General features: G+C 41.4%; 1 protein-coding gene across 8 annotated transcripts in view; it reads left to right on the top strand.

Annotated features, from left to right (window-relative positions):
• The window catches only part of Rbm47 (RNA binding motif protein 47), a 193046-nt gene that overhangs the window by 136618 nt on the left and 48942 nt on the right, over positions 1–7486 (top strand). For 7 of the 8 annotated variants that reach the window (XM_023702732.1, XM_023702733.1, XM_023702731.1 and 4 more), the window contains one exon: positions 6989–7108. The gene's annotated coding sequence lies outside the window, so the exon portion shown is untranslated. Of the gene's footprint in view, positions 1–710; positions 799–6988; positions 7109–7486 lie in introns of those variants that run through there. The other variant, XM_023702737.1, reaches the window with a different exon arrangement.

The raw sequence follows: 7486 nt of genomic DNA, 5'->3' as shown, positions 1-7486 counted from the left end.
GTAAGTCCGTTCCCAGCTCTCAATTGATAAACAGAGCAAAATAAAATGAGACTTCCCTTTAGGTTCTGTGCGATTTTTTTTTTTTTTTTTTTTTTGCCAATATGTTTTTTCCTCTCAGACATATAAACATAAATCTTGTAATGATTAAGAAAAAGCCAGCATACCAAGTCCATGCTACGTACCCTAGATATTTCTTTTACCCAAAGAAAAAGAGCAGCATTTGCTAAAAGTGTAACACTTTTAAGATATCATAACACATTGTTGAGTCCCTTCTGTAACAGCTCTTCCAAGCGCCTGACGCATTACTTATTCGTGTATTCTTCACATCTTTGGAGCTGAACTAGCAATGTTCTTCTTGCCTGCGTCAAGCAGCGCCAGGCAGTGGGCACCCACGGGGCTTTGGGAAAGAAAATCTGAAAAAATCACTGGTCTCCTTCTAGTCACTCTTGGGTTTGACAGTATTTCAGGTCCTTTTCCTTGTCTAAAGTGCTAGAGAATTCGTCTTCTTGGACCTAACCCCAAATCCCTGGGTGCTGGGGCTTTCCATCAGTGCCAGTGTGCTGCTGGGGGGTGTGTGGCAGTCTTGCACCTCCTTGCTTTCTGAGCCGCCCACTCGAGGGCTTCCTGACGCCCTTAGCAAATGACTTCCAAGGTATTTAAGTAGCCGAAGCTCCCTCGCCAATGAGGAGTGTGCAGGGTGCGACAGTCACGCAGTTCCTGGGATTGGGAGCGAAGGTTACTTAAGCGAGGCTGTTTGTTACAATTGGTCTGTCACATCCAGATTTCAAGACCGGAAAGGTAGGGGAAAGTCTATTTGTTTTAATTAAAAAGAGGGGGAGATGATTGTGTTTGATTTAAGCAATGTAGATCAGGTTGAACAAACAAATATACATTTATCTGGTCTTTTAATTGAAGGCAAAAATTTTGGAAGTTTGTAAGAACTTCAGACACTATACCTTGCCTTACCAGCCCAAAAAACACAATTTTTCAGTTGTTGATCATCTTTTTTTAAAAGAAATCATTTTTTCACTCACAGCTTTTTGCTTTTCACACTTGAAAAATTGAGATCTTCACAAAGATCATTTTTTATAGTTGGTCACTTTAGACTATGGGATTATACACAAGACTTTATCAGTGACATCCACATTTGTTTTTCAAAGTCATTCAGAGTCAGTCCTTAGAGAAGGTGTAGTAATTAAAACTAAGGAGTTAATCAATTTAAATTATGGTAATTAATATGGACATGCTAGAAATAATGGAACTTCCTCTTGGAGAAAGGTTCTGTTGTAGGAGACTTATATCAGTCATTTTCCTGAGCTAATAGTCAACTAAGAGTGTGAAATGAAATTATTTAAGAAACTACAGAACTAGTTTCACTTTCGTTATATATAGTTTAGTTATATTTTATATATTATGGTGAAATTATGTTTACATATCATGTTCAAATACTAACTAAAATGGCCAGGGGATTTGAATATTTTTTACTCTTTCTACCTAGAAATGAAATAACTTCAATAGCATTCAAAGGAGAAACTCAGATGTGGTGGTACAATCTTGTTTTTTGTTTTTGGGGTTTTTTTGCGGAACCAGGGATTGAACTCAGGCCCTTGCACTTGCCAGGGAAGCGCTTATTCTACTGAGCCATCTCCCCGGCCCCAATTTTTTTTCCCAATTTTTTTATTTTATTTTTTTTTAATTTTTTGCAGTACCAGGGATCGAACGCAGGACCTTACATTTGCCAGGCAGGCACTTATGCCACTGAGCTGTATCCCTGGCCCAACAGTGCAAGCTTATAATCCCAGTACTAGGGAGGCTGATATAGGAGGATCACTGTGAGTTTGGGCCAGTCTGGGCTACAAAATGAGTTCAAGGCCAGCCTGAACTGTATAGTGAAACCCTGTTTCTAAAAAAGCTATTCATCAAAATAAAACTCCTTTCCCCATAATGAGCTCTCTTCTTCGTAATGAAAAACTACCTTATTAGGCCACAGCAGTGATACAACAGAGTCCATACACAAAGCCTCATGATTATATTTATTTATTAGTATACAGTGTCAATTTACTTGTCTAGTAACATTATATATTGTTAGCGTCAAAAGGTAAGTTTGAATTCAAAGAAAAATACAACTGGTTTCCCATGGTTGCTTTTTCCAAAGGGTCCTTAATGTGGGCCTGTATTTTATAGTACAGATTAGATAGTACATTTATTAAAAGCATCCCAAATGAGGGCTGCCATCATTTATTTTTTTAAAGACCAATTTAAAAGATGTTAGTTTTTAATTCATTCTCTAATTTATCAAGAGAATTTTTGAGTGCACATATCACTAGGTATTAAATGTCCAATAATTTCAGTTACACTAGCTCAGATTTTCTTATTTGGATATATGCATTTAAAAACGTTTGTGTCCTGCAATTTCCTAGTTTTATTAGGTTTGTTGAAAATGCCACTTGGTGCCATGCCTGCCCTCTTGGTCACCACCATTGCTGTCTCGCTTTCCTCAGCTCTTTGGGAGAGGTGGGTTTGGGGGTGAACAACAGTCCTGGGCTCAGAGACCATCTTCTCCGGTACAAGGAAAGACTGTTTCTCAACATGGAGCTGAGGTCCAAAGGTTTAGACTCCCTCACTTCACAGATCAGAGGTCAGGCCTGAATTGCTGCAATTTGTGGTTCAATTCTGCCGAGATGACAGAATTTCACAGCTATGATGATTGTTCTTTTCCCCTTCTGCACTCAGACCAAGCTGAGCAGTTAGCAGTGTAATTTGCACAAGTCAGCCCTGGGCACCCAAGTTTAATGAGTAACTAGCCGGTGCCTTAGTTTCGCTGGTACAAGGTGCATATTATAAAAGGGGTCAAATGTCAACACACAGAAACTCCGGGAGGTTGGGAAGTACTAATCTCACAGCCACCATCTATGAATCAGACTTAAAAATTCAGCGATTCTTGTTTCTTTTTTAAAATTGCTCCTTTCTGGTGAATTCACATATGTTCATTCTTTTGACTACTAAAAAGGTAGATAAGTTTGTTAAATGTTGCGAAAAAGAACTGGCTGGTTAGGGCTTGCTGACCAAGTAGTAGAAACTAAAATTTCAGGCTTTATTTAATTCACGAGCTCTTTGGTTTCTTAAAAACTTGGCAAAATGTGAAGGCTTTTTCAGAATCTAGGGAAAAAACTGGAACACCAGGTATTTTAGAGCCCATGATAAAGATGAGGATCTGACATTCTCTGCTTTTTATCCCAAAAGTTAGACTCCTGTCTTTAGTTTTGATATGAAAAACATCTGTGTAAAATTGATTACTTGTGGCTCCTGAAAAAAATTAGTCGGTGGACCTTGACAGTCCATGAGTCTGTTGTTTAATTCTGACTCCTTGAGGTAACCCTGAACTGCAGTGACACACACATAGGGTCGTTTGTGTGTTGGTCAGCTATCTGATGCTATAACACTTGTCCGAGACAATCAGCTTATACAGAGAAAAGGTTTACTGTAGCATAGTGTTAGAGGCTGCACATCTTGGCAGGGCAGGTAGTGGAACAGGGCTGCCCACAATAATGCTAGGAAGTGAAAAGGAGGTGGAGTGGTTAGGGTCTCCCATCCACTTGGGCAGCCTGCCCTAAGGAACCCCAGACTACCCACAACCCCCTGCCCTGAGCTTCCTCCACCTCCGTTAGCCTCATACACAGACCTTGGGGAACATTTAAGATCCGAACCATGGCAACTGCTCATTTTTTATAGCACAGATTTTGAATCTTCCACTCTTCCAAACTGAGGGGCAAAGCAATGGGTTCCTCAACAGAAGCATGCTAATTAAGAAGGCACATCTTGTCTTCAGGCCTCCTGGGCTTGAATCCCAGCTTCACTGCAGTCAGCTAAGGGCCCTTGGCCATGAGACAGCCTCGCTGTGCCGCCAAGCCTCGGCGCTGTCAGCTCCACACTGAGCAGAGTCAGAGTCGGCCTCACTGGCTGTAGCAGCAAGGAGCTGCCGTGCTGCTGTGCATGGGCCGCTCTACTCGTGTCTGGGTGATGAAGCAAGACTCCTCCGACAGCGCTTGGCACTCCGCCTAGTCCACCGCAGTACCGTTCCACTTGGTTGAGACTTGATCATTCTTTGCTCTGTTCCTTTCTTTAGGGACACAGCGCATAGCTAGAGAAGGTGACCGGGGAACATTTCAGGATGCATTTCCTTTGAGCATCACGGTTCACAATCTTCACTTTCAAGCTTAACACTCTTTTTAGATGCTGTCCTTTTTTTTTTTTTTTTTTTTTCCCCATAGTTGATTTGCTGTCAATGGTAAAAGCTGTACAAGAAGATAAATCCATATCATGTGGCTTCCTTTGAGAATTCTTTTCATGCTGCCAAGCAGCAGGAAATATTTGAGCTTAAAAGAAATCCATAAATGTATCATTCCTATGAACTACATTCAATCTCTGATGATATATAGTATAGATACTAGAATTCATGCTTTCCAGAAATTGGAATAGTAAAGTGATTTTATTTTTTCATTCCATTTCTTTATTCCTATGAAAGCCCCCCCTTTTTTTTTCAGAAATAGCTTTTGAATAAAAATGTGATTTTAACTACAAATAGCAGTATAAAAATATGTGCTTGTCATTAAACAGTAACAATACCATACGTGAGTTAAACAGTAAAACACTCACAAGGGGCTAGGATTGTGTGGGGCTTTAGCATCTCAGTTAAAACTGGCAGAAGGCGACCAGACCACCACCAGGCCAAAGACTGTAAGCTTGCCTTACAGAAAACTGCACAACATTCTACCATGATGGATGTCGGCGTAGCACTTTCTCGCCTCCACCCTGGGCCGAGAGGAGTGCTGAGAGGTCACCGGGCATTGTGGGCCACATCTGGGGGGCTCCAGGGCTGGCTTCGTAGCAGACTAAAGTTTAAGGCTGAGTACCAACTGCATAGGCAGGTAGCTGCGGAGGGTGTGGCTCACTGGGACAGCCTGTGTATGGCAGACAGTGACAAAATCAAAAGTCTTCAGGCCTTGTTAAGGACTTTTTTTTTTTTTTTTTCTGAAGACAGTAGGGGTGAGAGGGTGTTCCGACCAAATTGTATGATCTTTGAAGGTCTTGATGCCTGTGGTGAGAGCTGGACTGGCTTCAGTGGTGGGAATGGCCAGGACAGAGCCAGTGTGCGGCGCGACTGCAGTTAGGAGGCTCGGCTGCGGTGTTAACATCATCATATTCCTTTACTTCATCTCAGAGAGCATGCACGTCTATTACTATGATAATAGGTTTCAAAAGAGCAGCATTTAATCTATCATTACAGAACCAGAGAAAATCTCAATATTCGGCACAAATCATCCGTGCCCAGCATGACGCTTTATACATAACTCTCTGAATTATCTCCTCTTTGTAGAGGCTGTGGAAAGCTTAATAAACCTGTCCAGGTTCACTGGGCTAGTAAATGATTGATGCAGCTGTCTAAATTTTGTTCTATTTCCTCAATATTGTACAACTAATTTTAAGACACACTGTAATTTGCATGTTCAGTGCACATTCTTTTGCTCCCCTCTCCTCCCCTCCCCCCAATAGCTTTTATCAAACTGTGATGTGGATTGTTAGGTATTACCCGGAATGTAACCGTCAAGGGATGATGTTGTCACAGATTTGGGTAAGGACAATGTGCATTGAGAAGTAAATAGTTTTACTGCTATCACTTTATAATTCGAGGGTGACCCCCCTTTTTTACGTTGAGATAATAATAGGATTAAATTAGTCCTGATTAAGATTATTGTTTTTGTTCCCCTGATACCGTGACTCCCACTGTGTACCAGTTATTTCAATGAAAATTGTTATGGCAAAATAATTTTCAGTTGTAGCTGGCCATGGACACCATTTAATCCTGAGGTTCCACACTGCTCTCTAGCAGCCTAAAGGCCTTCTTGACTTCTCCCTGGGGCCACACTGGGATACCTCCTCACATACCTCCTACCTGCATTCTAACCCCTCCTTGTTGTATTGGTTTATATGTCTAAGTAGAATTTTCCATGAGAGACCAAGTGCTAAAAATAAAAATCAAAAGAAAATAACTAACAATAAAAATATTCTTGAACAGTACTGATAATCCAGCTCCTTTATTTTTAGCAGATTATGGCTCAGACAGTAAAATCATCTGCCTACTATCACAGAGCAGAACACGGTGAAGGCGGAATAAAGCTGTAATCTCTCACTCCCAGTCTGGTGTGGCAATCACGGAACCATATTGGGTCCTAGGAATTGAGACAGAAGGGTGGGACTTCAGATGACTTGATAGGGGCCAAGTACATTATAGTTCTAGATATGAAGTAAAGGTCAAAGTTTTGTGCTTAGGATATATTGTAGTACTTCGTCTGAAATGCCTTTGGCCTGTACTTCAAATCCTCTTTATTTGAATATTTCTCTGTATCAAGCCTTTTAGGATTATTCCAGAATCCCAGGCAAGAGTTTTCATCAGCCACTGCCTGGAAAAAGTACCCCTCGAAGAGTCTTAATGTATGTTAGGACAGACTTAAGCCAATTTTATACAGACCTCGGCCGGGTAGAGGCTGGTAGCTGGACTTGCATTGCAGTGGCTTCTGGGATCCTGTCGGGTGCTGCAAGACAGTGGTGGTGCTCTGTTAGTGATGCACAGAGTAAGCCCGGATGGAGTGGGAACTCCCAGCAGCTAGCTAGCTTTACCTCCATAAAAGGATATTACCTCTTGTTTTTGTGAATCTGTAAATGTAAAATAGAAGCTGCATCTGTATTTCTTCCTAAACAATGTGTGGTAGACTGAAGTTTTGTGTGTTCTAAAGAAAAACAATCCATCGGTTGGTCATTGCCTTATCCCTGTTCCCCATTTCTTCAAAAATAGGACAAAGGTTTACACTTCTTGCATGATTATTGGAGTAATTTGGTTCATTTTCTGGAGAAAGAGATTCTCCAGTTTTTCACGTACGCATGAAACTTCTATTGAGATAGATAACTTGTCCTTCTTTTTAAATTTTAGGATTTGCCTCAGAAGGACTCCAAAAACTGAACAGAGAAATCCCAAGTGCACTGTCTGAATCTTCCCATACTCCTGTTCCTCATCTGAGAAAGAACCAGACCAAGCAAGCTGTGGTTTTTGGTGAGTACACCTTCTAGAGTCCTTCTCTTTTCCACTTAAGTAAGAACAGAACTTTCCTTTCCCATTAACTAGGGTATCTGCTGTTAGTCATCATGTACCTGGTGCATGTTTATGTGACAACCTTTGTGGTGTGTTACACGTTGTGATGAGCTGCTTGCAATCGACAATCTACGTACACCCTTACGTCTTCATACTCTGCATATCTTTGAGGCTGGGAGAGAGGGGACTGCTGCCGTGTGCTTGTGAGCTCCCATCCACAAGAGGGTGAGGAGTAATCTGTGTTTCTTTTGGTCTGCCTCTTAATCCTCCAAGAGGCCAGACATATTTTATTGTGGGCGTAAAAGGAAGGTTCTCTGTGCAAGCCGCACTAGGACTCGG

This window comes from Octodon degus, unplaced genomic scaffold (assembly GCF_000260255.1).
Source record: "Octodon degus isolate 3935 unplaced genomic scaffold, OctDeg1.0 scaffold00158, whole genome shotgun sequence".
NCBI lineage: Eukaryota > Metazoa > Chordata > Mammalia > Rodentia > Octodontidae > Octodon > Octodon degus.
The sequence above is the reverse complement of the archived record's forward strand: the minus strand, read 5'-3'. Positions and strand labels throughout refer to the sequence as shown.